We start from the raw sequence: 12,995 nt of genomic DNA, 5'->3' as shown, positions 1-12,995 counted from the left end.
GTATGAGTGTTTTGCCTGCATGTATGTAAGTGCACTATGTGTGTGTCTGGTTCCTGCAGAGGCCAAAAGAGGGTGTTGGATCTACTGGAACTGGAGTTAAGGAGAGGTGTTAGCTACTAAACCTGGGTCCTCTGCAAGAGCAGCCAGTGCTCTTAACTGCTGAGCCATCTCTCCAGCCCCAGAAAAAAAATTTTTTTAAATAACGTTTTTTTTTTTTTGGTCTTTTTGAGACAGGGTCTCCCTGTAGCCCCAGCTGTTCTGGAACTCACTATGTAGACCAGGGTGGCCTTGAACTCACAGAGATCCACCTGTCTCTGCCTCCAAGTGCACCACCACCCCTGGCTTAAATAACTTTTGGGAGGGGAAAGACAATGTCTCGCTATAGCTGAATTGGAACTTGATTTGTAGACCAGGCTGGCCTCAAACTTGCAGTAATCCTCCTGCCTCTGTCTCTTGAGTGCTGGGATTACAGGTGTTTGCCACCATGCCTGGCAGTTGGAGTAAATATTAAGATTAGTTTTATTTAAAACTTAGTAAATTTTGATAGATGCAATTTATGTAATAGACAAGTTTCCTTGGCTCCTAAATTTTTCTTTTTTAAAATAGTGAAATAGGGGCTCCCAAAGTAGCCCAGGCTGGCCTCACACAAAACCATACTCCAGCTTTAACCTTCTGAGTACTGGGATTATAGTGATGGGTTGCCACATCTGACTTTACTTGCTTTTTTGACCTCTGATGTCCTTTTATTCAGTCTAGAGCAGGACTTGTTAACCTTTTTCCTCTCACATCCCCCTTTTCATTTGAAAATTAAAAAAAAATTCTTAATTCATTTTTATGTATATGAGTGTATTGCCTGCATGTATATAAGTGCAACTGTGTCATGCAGTGCCTGTAGAAGACAGAAGGTGTTAGATTCCCTGGAACTGGAGATACAAACCATTGTTAGTCACAGTGTGGGTGCTGGGAACCGAACCCTGGGTCGTGGGGTCTCTCCCTCCCCTCCTGGGTTGTTGGCCACTGGTCCACGAGGACAAAGGGAGCAGAGGCGATGGACGAATGGGGTCAGGACAGCCAGTGAGCACTGATGGAAGAAAGCCCTTCTGGGGAGGCAGGTTCAGTGATACAAACAGCTCCAGATTCAGTGAAACTGCTCTGTTTATTCAGTGGGGGTTAGGGAAAATATAGTGTGGGGGCAGTAGCCAATGCTTCAGCTGATAGGTGCTCATAGTGTGCTTTATTTACATGTGGCAGGGGATCCTATCATCCGACTATGGGCAATGCCTAATTCTCATATAGAAAAAACCTGGGGGTAGTTTTTACTCCAGGTAACTATGCCAAAGATCATGTTCCAGATAAGGTCAGGCATCCGTGCTTGGCGGCACTCTCCAGGTAAGTCAGGCAGAGAGCAGGAGTCCCCCCGTGAGAAGGGGAGTCCTTCCATATAGCACTGAGCCCCTTAGAGCTATCTGGACATGGAGGACTACAGCCCTAGCAGCAGGGTTCCCCAACACCGGGTCTTCTGCAAAAACAGCCAGTGTGCTTAAATAACTCTTCAGCCCTTCATTTTAGAAGTCCTTATGTGACCCCTGGTATATAGGAATATGAAATGCTTATACAAACCAAACACTTACTGATAATCATAAATAATTTTTTGTTGTTTTGAGACAGGGTCTCCCTGTAGCCTCAGCTGACCTGGAACTTGCTAGGTAGACCTGGCTGGTCTTGACCTCACAAATATCAGCCTGCTTCTGCCTCCTGAGTGCTGGGAAAAATATTTTAATGTGCCAGGTGTGGTGGCGCGTATGCTTTTTGTACCAGCACTCAGGAGGCAGAGGCAGGTGGATCTCTGTGAGTTCAGGGCGAGCCTGATATACATAGCGAGTTCCAGGCCAGCTGGGGTTACCGGGAGACCCTGTCTCAGAAATACATTTTTTTTTTAGTGTTTATTTTTATTTTATGTGTATGAGTGTTATGCCTGTATGGATGTATGTGCACCACATGCATGCAGTGTCCACAGAAGCTAGAAGACGACATTGGATCCCCTGGAGCCAGAGTTATGAGCAGTTAAGAGCCACCATATGAGGTGGGAACTGAGCCCGGATCCTCTGCAAGAGCAAATGCTCTTAACAGTCATCTCTCCAGCCCCTCATAAATTTATTTAAAAATAATTTTTTGGAGGCTGGGCGTGGTGGCGCAAGCCTTTAATCCCACCACTCAGGAGGCAGAGGCAGGCAGATCTCTGTGAGTTCAAGGCCAGCCTAGTCTACATAGTGAGTTCCAGAACAGCTAGGGCTACAGGGAGACCCTGTCTCAAAAAGACCAAAAAAAAATAAAAAATTAAAAAAAAAATAATTTTTTGGTATATAGGTAATTTTCCAGTGCATTAAAGATGAAAGCAAATTTGCATGCTAATAAGATGGATGTGCTTGTTTATTTTTACATAAAGAACTAAGTCTTAGCTGGGCATGGTGGTGCATGCCTTTAATCACAACACTTGGGAGGCAGAGGCAGGTGGATCTTTGTGAGTTCGAGGCCAGCCTGGTCTACATAAGTGAGTTCCAGGACAGCTGGGGCTACAAGGAGACCCTGTCTCAAAAAGACCAGGGGGAAAAAATTTTAAATCTTGGCTGACTTTGATGCTACAGGATATAGAGCATTTTCATCATTTTTTTCAGAGTTAATTGCTGTTTTGATTTTATAATCATTCTGGGAATATGACTTCTCATAAATATATAGTATAAAATTGTGTCCTAATCTCAAGCCAAAATTTAGCAGTTTCTTATGAAATACAAGTTAGCAACTCAAATGGCAATTTTTAAAATCAACCCTGTTTTTTTTTGACAGTTACATACTTGCCTAAATAGAATATTTTAACACATTCTAAAGATATTTGATACATGCATGCTGAGGAATGACGGTAGGAAATAATTAAAAGTTTTGACTTTCTATAATTAAACCGTTGTGTTTCTCTAAGAGCAGAAAGCATTGTATGTGGAGCGAAAACATTGTAATTTATAACATACAGTAGTTGAGAATCTGAGCCAAGATGTTTCAGGCTGTGTGTGCAGTGCAAAGTGCTTGTGTTGTGTGTTCAGAACCAAGGGTACATTAGCATCCCTCAGTGCAGCCCAGGTGAGTGCTACCAAACACCTCAGATTCATTGTGCGGTTACAAATTTCTGTTTAAAATATTTTTATTTTTATTTGATATCTACGAGTGTTTTGCCTGCATTTATGTAAGTGTACCAGTGCATGCAATGCCTGCGGGGCCCAGAAGAGGGTGTCAGATCCCCTAGAACTTGAGTTTCTGGCAATTGTTAGCTGCCATGTAGGGCCTTGGAACTGAATCCAGGTTCTCTGTTGCAACCAAGAAAATAAATAAGGCTGGGTGTGGTGGTACATGCCTTTAATCCCAGCACTGGGGACCCAGAGGTAGGCAGATCTGTGAGTTCAAGACCCTGTCTCAAACAAAACAAAACAAACAAAAAACAACTAGGGTTGGAGAGATGGCTCAGCCGTTAAGAGCACTGGCTGCTCTTGAAGAGGACCTGGGTGGTGGCTAACAGGCATTCATAACTCCAGTTCCAGGGGAATCCAACACCTTCTTCTGACCTCCATGGTCATTGCAGGACTAGGGTGCACTTGTATACATTCAAGCAATGCACTCATACACACAAAAAATAAAAATAATAAATATTAAAAAGTCTTTTTAAAGGCAATTTCACTATGTCACCTTGGATGGCTTGTAATTCACTATATAGGCAAGGCTGATCTTGAACTCACACAGATCCACCTGCCTCTGCCCCCCAAGTGCTGGGATTAAAGGCATGTGCCATCATGTCTACCTCTTAATGGGAACATCTAAAAATAAAAGAAAAAATTTAAAGTTGTATGGATTCCATACTTTCTGTGTTTTCCAGCAGAAGAAACAGCCTTTTAACTCAGTAAATGACAATTGTGAATGTTACGAAGGTGTTGACGGAATGTGGGAGTACATGGCAAAGGCTGCTCTTAACATTGGTGTGCTTATATAAAGGCTCTCAGGGCCTTACTTTCAACTTGGGACATAAATGTTGAAGTAGAACTGGGGTAGAATCCTAAATTAGTTACAAGAGGTGTGAGGAAGAGAAAGCAAAATCAACTAGAGTATTGGAGAGGGGAAGATGTGGTCAGAGACAGGTTGTATAGGGTTTCTCTTACTATTCCTAGCTGGAACTGAGATAAGGTTGCAGCAGGAAGCTTTTGGGAGGTTTTAACTTTTTAAATTAAATTGGGCAGGGCATGGTGGCACAGGCATTGAATACATAGCACTTTTACCTGCTGAGCTATTTTCTGCTGAATCTTCTCTGACCCCTTTGGAATTTTTTTTTTTTTGTTTTTTTTTTTTTTTTTGTTTTTTTGGGAAAGGGGCTCCCTGTAGCCCCAAGCTGGCCTGGAACTCACTATGTAGACCAGGCTGGCCTTGAACTCACAGAGATCTGCCTGCCTCTGCCTCCACCTCCTGAGTGGTGGGATTAAAGGCGTGTGCCACCACCCCTTGCCCGTTTTTTTTTTTTTTTTGTTTATTTTTTTTTTTTGGTCTTTTTGAGACAGGGTCTCCCTGTAGCCCCAAGCTGGCCTGGAACTCACTATGTATACTAGTCTGGCCTTGAACGCACAGAGATCCACCTGCCTCTGCCTCCTGAGTGCTGGGATTAAAGGCTTGTGCCACCACACCCAACCTCCAAAAAATTTGTAGACCAGGTTGGCCTTGGACTCACAGAGATCCGCCTGCCCAAAGGCCTGCGCCACCACGCCCGGCTTCCCTTTGGGATGTTTTTAGGAAGGAATCCTGGTTGTTCTGGCACAGGTAGATTATAGAGGCAAGAGTTGAAGCAGAGAGACAGATTAGGAAGGTGCTGGAACAAAACAGCCAAGAAGTGCTAGTGCTGATGCTTACTAAAATGATTATGGACAGTGGAGTGTTGGAAGAGTTTGTTTAGTTTTGGAGATGAAATCAGGTTTGTTTGTTTGTTTTTATCTTTGTGATGGTTCTTGAGGACAACAGCGCAAGAGACTAGCAGTGGTTTCTCTTGGCACAGTTTGAAATGTCTGTACATTCTGCGTGTTTCCATAGCGAATCCAGGCCAGCTGTGGCTACGGGGAGACCCTGTCTCAAAAAGACCAAAAAAAAAAAAAAAAAAATCCTTACACAGCCAAGTGATTATGTCAAGTAGACAACCCACAGGTTTACAGCGCAGTGAAGAGGTTCTGGCCAGAGCCGTAGGTGTACAGTGGTATTTAACACCAAGGGCCAGTTAAGAATTCTTAGGCATTCCAGTAATTCTCAGTAATGAAAACCAAAAAGGATGTAGATTTGTGCATTCACAAATAAACTATTATGTTTTCTGTAATTGTGATATATGACTGTGGCTTTTCTTTTTTATTTTGTTCTTTCCCAGTTTTGAACATGATTGCTATCACCGCCCCCATCCTCTTAGCTCCCTCACCCTGTCAAACCCCCCTACTCCCTGCAAGTCTCTTGCCCTTGCTCATGCCTTTTTCTTTTGCTTTGTGACCCGTGGAGTTTAGGGTCATCTGTATAACCGTGGGTGTGGAACTGTCTGTTGGAGCTGGACTCACTAGTGAGTCCACAGCAGAAGACAATGACTCACTCCCCTTTCCCCAGTGTGCACGGAAAGCCCCTGGTTTACAAGGTAGGGGTAAGGCTCATAACCCCTTCTGCCTTCTGAGACTTGATGGTTAGTTAATATCCCCATTCTTGTTCAGTCCAGTGCAAGCAGCCAAAATTGCTGAGTTCATGGTATAATTATATATATATATTGAACCATCTCTCCAGCTGATTTTTTTTTTTTTTTTGGTCTTTTTGAGACAGGGTCTTCCTGTAGCCCCAGCTGGCCTGGAACTCACAAAGATCCTCCTGCCTCTACCTCCTAAGTGCTGGGATTAAAGGCATATACCACCACACCCGGCATTCATGGTATATTTTTATTTAAAAAATTTAAAATAGTTGTACAAACAAAATTCGCTTGTAGGAATTACTACTAAATATAAACCTCTGACAATACCAAAATACTTAAACAGAGGTATTTATTCACTGTAGCATTGTTTGTAATTGCAAAAATACTTGAAATAATGTAAATGCGCAATAAACAATCCTACGTCTGTATAATAGAATCCTTCCTCAGCTTCCCAAGAGGCAGTGGGAACATGGTGGCTCCCAGCATTCAAGAGGCAGAGGCAGGAGGATCTCTGTGAGGCCAGCCTGGTCTACAAAGTGAGTTCCAAGACAGCTGTGGCTACAGGGAGGTCCTGTCTCAAAAAAAGATTAAAAAGAAAAAAAAAATCAGCCGGGTGTGGTGGTGCATGCCTTTAGTCCCAGCACTTGGGAGGCAGAGGCAGGGGGTTGTTCTTGCACAAGACCTGGGTTCTAATCCTAGCACCCACATGGCAGCTAACAATGGTCCTTAACTCCCCAGGGGATCCAACAGCCTCTTCTGACCTCTGCAGGCATTGCACGACACAGGTGCACTTACAGACATGTGTTACGCAGACATAACACTTGTACACATAAAATAAAAATAATACATAAAGCTGGGCGTGGTGGTGCACGCCTTTAATCCTAGCACTCGGGAGGCAGAGGCAGGTGGATCTCTGTGAGTTCAAGGCCAGCCTGGTCTACATAGTGAGTTCCAGGACAGCTGGGGCTACAGGGAGACCATGCTTCAAAAAAAAAAGACAAAAGAAAAAAAAATACATAAAATATTTTAAAAAATCAAAATAAAAACTAGTCATGGTGGTTTGTACTTGTAATCCCACCTCTTGAGAAGCTGAGGAAGGAGGATTGCTGTGGGTTCAAGACCAGCTTGAGTTGAAGCTTGACTCCCTGCCTCGAAAAAGAAAAGTGGGGCTGCCAAGATGGCTCAGTGGGTAGAGGGACTTGCTGCCATGACTGATGACCTGAGTTTGATCACATGGTGAAAGGAGACAACCAAATTCTGAAAATTGTTCTCTGACTCCCACACATATGATGGCATGAGTGTCTACCCCAAATAAAATTTTAAATGCAATTTTAAAAATTTAAATAAAGGAAAAGAGCAATTGTCTTATGTAGAAAAGGAAGGAAATAAGAAAATAGATATTCATTTGCTCATTTTGTGCAGAAACAAACACAGGATGCAGAAACCAGCTATTGGTGAAATTCATTTCATATAGTGTTTGATTGGGAACATTGTGAAAGAATGGAGGGAGGAGACAGACCGGCAGCCGTGGAGATGTATTGGGGATGTATGCTTTTGTGAGAACACTTTTGTATAGTTCGTACTTTATTTTATTTATTTGTTTGTTTGTTTGTTTGTTTGTGGAGACAGGGTCTCATGATGTAGCCCTAGCTGTCCTGGAATCCACAGAGATCTGCCTGCCTCTGCCTTCCTCTCTAGTGCTAGAATTAAAGGTCTGTGCTTCACCTGTGCCTCATTTCAGTTGCGACTGAACCTCTTTTTTATTTGTTTATGTGTATGAGTATATTGCCTGCATGTATGCAAGTGTGCCCATGCTGTTCAGTGCCTGCTGAGGGTGTTGAATCCCCTGAACCTGGACTTATGGATAGTTGTTGGCTGCCATGTGGGTGCTGGGAACTGCACCTGGGTCCTCTGCAAGAGCAGCCAGTTCTCTTAACTGCTGAGTCATCTCTCTAGCCCCTAGTTCTGACTTTTCAAAATAGAAAAAAAAAAAAAAAAAAAAAAAAAAATCGGGCGCACGACTTTAATTCCAGCACTCGGGAGACAGAGGTAGGCAGATCTCTGTGAGTTCAAGGCCAGCCTGGGCTACATAGTGAGCTCCAGCTGGGGCTACAGGGAGACCCTGTCTCAAAAAGAACCCCCCCCCAAAATAATTTTCTTTATTTTCTTTCTGCACATGCTGCTACTACTGAACTATATCCCTGTTTTTAACTTTTTACTTTAATTTATTTAGTTTTGTCTTTTGAGATAGTCTCATGTAACCCAGGCTGACCCAGATCTCACTATATAGCTAACGGTGACCTTGAACTAACCCCTGATCTTCGCTACGTCCTGAGTGCTTGGCTTTATAGGCATGCTCTGCCACATTGGGTTTCTCCAATGCTGGAATCAAACCCAGGGCTTTCTGTATGCTAGGTAAACACTACCAATTGAGCTACATCCCCATATGCTTATTTTAGTATTATTGTTTTTCGGTCTTTTTGAGACATGTCTGCCTGTAGCTCCAGCTGGCCTAGAACTCACTATGTAGACCAAGCTGGCCTTGAACTCAGAGATCCGCCTGCCTCCCAAATGCTGGGATTAAAGGTGTGTGCCACCACACTTGGCTCCTAGACGCTTATTTTTTGTTTATTTGTTGTACAAAGTGATGGATTTCATAATGACATTTTAAAAAATATTTATTATTTTTATTTTATGTGTATGCATGTATTGCCTGCATGTAGGTTAAGTGCACTCGTATCGTGCAGTGCCCGTGGAGGACAGAAGAAGCTTTCGGATCCCCTGGAACTGGAGTTAGGACAGTTGTTAGCTGCCATGTGGGTGCTGGGATTCGAACCCAGGTCTTCTGCAAGACCAACCAGTGTTCTTAACTGCTGAGCCATCTCTCCAGCCCCTCATCATGACGTTTTAATTCAAGTATATTATGTTCTTTGACCATAACACCCCAGTGTTTCCCCTCCTTCCCACTAGCTAATCATCTTCTTCCCAAGTAGTAAAATCTAGGTGCCACATAGAGAGTACTTTCTAGTGCAGATTAAGATATTTTGCTTAATATGCTCTCCACTTCTGTTTCCTGCAAATTACATACTTTTGGATTTCTTTCTTTTTTTTTTTTTTTGGTCTTTTTGAGACAGAGCTCCCTGTAGCCCCAGCTGTCCTGGAACTCACTATGTAGACCAGGCTGGCCTTGAACTCACAGAGATCCACCTGTCCTTGCCTCCCAAGTGGATTTCACTCTTATATTAATGGATACCCAGGTTGATTACATAGCTTGGTCATTATGAATAATGCCACATAAGCAGGGATATGCAGGCATCTCTGTAGTATGTTGACTTGCTATAACTTTTCATTTTTTGAGATAGAATCTCACTTAATTGCCCAGGCTGGCCTTGAACTCATTCTGTAGCGCTGGCAAGCTTTGAACTTGTCATTCTCCTGCTTCAGCCTCCTGAGTAACTCAGAATACCATCTTGTGCCATCTGGCCCAGCTTTAGGCACATATTAATGTTTCAAATAAGCAAAGATAAACACATAGTCTGTTAGGATGGGTAGAAAAAGCCAAAAATGAAATAAAGACACATGCAAATACATGTAGATGAACAGCTATTGAATAACAACCATGTTACAAGTTTAAAACTAAACATAAGCTATCTATATAGGCCTTTTTTTTGAGATGGGGATTTACTGTATGTGGTCCAGGTTGGCATTGAATTCACTGTGTGGACTAGGCTGGCCTCAAAGTTGGAAACTTCCTGCCTCACCCTCCCAAGTTCTGGGATTACAAGTGTTGAGTAACCTTACCTAGCAAGCTACCTTACATTTTGACCATAAACAGCATGAGAACAAATACAGCATGTGAACAAATACTCTGGACTTGGGAGATTTAATTTCTTCTAGTGGTGTGAATTATGAGTTCTACAACTATTCTGGGTGAATTTTAGTTCTGAGCAAATTTATTATCATGTATTAAAGATAGCAAAGGATAGGCCAGGCATTGTGGCACAAGCGGTTAGTCCCAGCATTTGGGAGGCAGAGGCAGGCTGATCTCTGTGAGTTCAAGGCCAGCCTGGTCTACATAGCAAGTTCTAGGCCAGCTGGCACTACAGGGAGACTCTGTCTCAAAAAGACCAAAATAAAATAAAATAAAAAAGGTAACAAAGGTCCAGGGATGGCTCAGTGGCTAAAAGCACTTGCTGTGCAAGCATGAGGATCTGAGTTCAAATCCCTAGTACCCATGTAAAAAGTCAGACATGACTGTGAGCGCCAGCATTGGGAGAATGGACAGGACCTTGATGACCAGCCAGCATAGCAGAAATAGAGCGCTTCGGGTTCAGTGAGAGAGACTGGTTTAAAGGAGTAATAAGGGGGTAGCCATAGAGGAAGACACCCAACATCCTCCTGGCCTCTGTGTGTGTGTGGGGTGCATTCCCACCTGCACATACATGTGTACCCTCCCCCCCAATAGCAAAAGTTAAGTCTCCTTGTAAGGAGAGTTGTTATTCAAAAGAATGCTATAGTGTTGGATTGGATATAGATACCAGTATAAATTCTTGGCAAAAATAGTATGTAAAGGTCAGTGTGAATGCTTATATTTCCTAGTTTTGTCCTTATTTTTGTCATTCTCTGACAGAAAGTAGAGTACTTATTGTGTTCCTGGTTTCTGGTTTTGAAGCACACTGGAAGACAGGATCATTGTTGCCTATCATGTATTTAAGGATCATAAAGTCTGGTTTCTACCTTGATTTCCAACCTTTTTATTTTATTTTATTTTTATTGGTCTTTTTGAGACAGGGTTTCCCTGTAGCCCCAGCTGTCCTGGAACTCACTATGTGGACCAGGCTGGCCTTGAACTCACAGAGATCTGCCTTCCTCTGCCTCCTGAGTGCTGGGATTAAAGGCGTGCGCCACCATGCTTGGCCTGATTTCCAACTTAAAAAAAAAAAAGTTTTTTATTATTTTTATTTTATGTGTATGAGTGTATTGTCTGCATGTGTATAAGTGCATCCGTGTTGTTCAGTGTCCACAGAGGTCAGAAGAGGGCATTGGATCCCCTGGAGCTGGAGTTAGGGATGGTTGTTAGTTGCCATGTGGGTGCTGGGAATTGAACCCAGGTCCTCTTCTAGGGCAGCCAGTGCTCTTAACCTCTGAGCCATTGCTCCAGCCCCCACTTTAATTTTTTGAGGTATTGCCAAACTGATTTCTGTAATGGCTGTACTAATTTGCACTCCTATCAAATGAGTTTGAGAAAGATAAGCCATAAAACTGTTGAAAAGTAATTGTTTTGGTCTCATGTAGCTCAGATTGGCCCCCACACTCATTAGTTAACTGAAGATGACTTTAAACTCATGATTCTCCTGCCTTACATTCCAAGTGCTGTGTGATAGATGGGTACACAATACCACACCAACAGATAATACATACTAATTTAATATGATATAGAATTAGTGCCTTGAGCCTGGCATGGTAGCATACACCTTTAATCCCAGAATTCTAGAGGCAGAGGCAGGTGGATCTCTGGCCAGTTCAAGGCCAGCTGGGGCTACAGGGAGACCCTGTTTCAAAAAGACCAGTGAAAGATAGAAAGAAAGAAAGAGAGAGAGAGAGAGAAAGAGAGAGAGAGAGAAGAAGAGAGAGAGAGAAAGAAAAAGAAAGGGAGGGAGGGAGGAAAGGAAGGAAAGGGAAGGGGAGGGGAGGGGAGGGAAGGGAAGGGAAGGGAAGGGGAGGGAAGGGAAGGGAAGGGAAGGGAAAGATGTCTGCCCACGGACAAGGGCTGGAGAGATTACTCAGTGGTTAGGAGTATATGCTGCTCTTTCAGAGGACCTGAGTTTGATTCCCAGCACCCACATCAGGTGGCTTACAACTCCAGCTCTGGGGGACCTAATGCCTTCCACAGCACCCACACACATGTAGCTTACATACACATTAAAAAAAAGGTTAATGGCCCAAAATGAGAACGAAGAACATAGGTAATAAGTATGATACACGGCCTTAACCTAAAAAAGTTCTTGAGCTAGTATATTAAAATGTGTACAAATCCTTTTGTGGAGTTACGTGCCTTCAATTGCAGGAGTCCAGCCAGTGCTACATAGTGAAACCCTATCTCAAAAAGATGTGGCCGGGTGTGGTGGCGGACGCCTTTAATCCCAGCACTCAGGAGGCAGAGGCAGGCGGATCCCTGTAGTTCAAGGCCAGCCTGGTCTACATAGTGAGTTCCAGGACAGCTGGGGCTACAGGGAGACCCTGTCTCAAAAATAAAAAGAAAGATGTGTATAGATATGTCATTAAATGCCATATCAGTAATAAAAATTTAATAGTCTATTTAGATTAATGTTTTTGTCTTCAATCTTTTATTTTTCAGTTTATCTTCTAATTTGAGATTCCTCCATGAAAACTTCACTTTAAAAAAATATGTACTGTCCTGTTTTCCTAAATGACTGAAATGGGGGCTATTATTTTGAGGTAAGTCTATAATTTTATAGTTTTCACTTCTTATTCTTTTCAGAAATTAAATACAGAAGGAAAATGTGACTTAGTTAACTTCACACCTTTTTGTTAATCTCTTGAGGCAGCATTTGTAAGGGGGGGCAATCCTAGGCCTTGTGTTAAACTAAACTGATATTTAGGGTTGCTTAGTATAGAGATTATTTTGTTTGCTTCTATTTGTTGGAGACTGTGTAGCCCAGGCTGGTCAGGAACTGGCTATTTAGCATAGGCTAGCTTGAACTTGAGATCCTTCTGCTTTAGCCTCCTGAGTCCTGGGATCACTACCTCTGGATAAAGGTGTTTTTTGTTGTTTTTAAATGAACATTTATCGGGTGGACTTGGTGATACATGGTCTGTAATCGTCTCACTCCAAAGACTGAGGCAGGAACATTGTTGGGAGTACTTGGCCATTCCAAACTGTGTAGTAAGTTCCTGTCTCAGATTTTAAAAAATCAAACAGTGGGGAATGGTGGCCAGTGTCTTTAATCCCAGCACTGGGAGGCAGAGGCTGGCAAATCTCTTGAATTTGAGGCTCAGGACATCCAGGGCTACATAGTAGTAGACCCTATCTCAAACCAAAACAAAATCCCAAACAAGCACAAAACCCACTAAGTACACTTCTAACTGAATGTTATTTATTATTGTTATCATTATACTTTTTCTTGGTAAATAGTCTTTTTTTTTTTCCTGTTTGGGGTCCCCCCCCCCCTACTTTTTCCCTCCTCCCGGTCGGTCTGCCGGCAGGTCTGCACTCATGCTCCCTAGGCGGCTT

General features: G+C 42.9%; 1 protein-coding gene across 2 annotated transcripts in view; it reads left to right on the top strand.

Annotated features, from left to right (window-relative positions):
* Pik3cb (phosphatidylinositol-4,5-bisphosphate 3-kinase catalytic subunit beta) overlaps positions 1-12,995 on the top strand; it is a 171,177-nt gene that overhangs the window by 18,142 nt on the left and 140,040 nt on the right. For both annotated transcript variants that reach the window (XM_008844110.3, XM_029568811.1), the window contains exon 2: positions 12,099-12,199. The gene's annotated coding sequence lies outside the window, so the exon portion shown is untranslated. The remainder of the gene's footprint in view (positions 1-12,098; positions 12,200-12,995) is intronic.

Source organism: Nannospalax galili, unplaced genomic scaffold (assembly GCF_000622305.1).
Source record: "Nannospalax galili isolate Female #2095 unplaced genomic scaffold, S.galili_v1.0 scaffold482, whole genome shotgun sequence".
Lineage (NCBI taxonomy): Eukaryota > Metazoa > Chordata > Mammalia > Rodentia > Spalacidae > Nannospalax > Nannospalax galili.
This window is presented reverse-complemented; position numbering and strand designations above follow the sequence as displayed.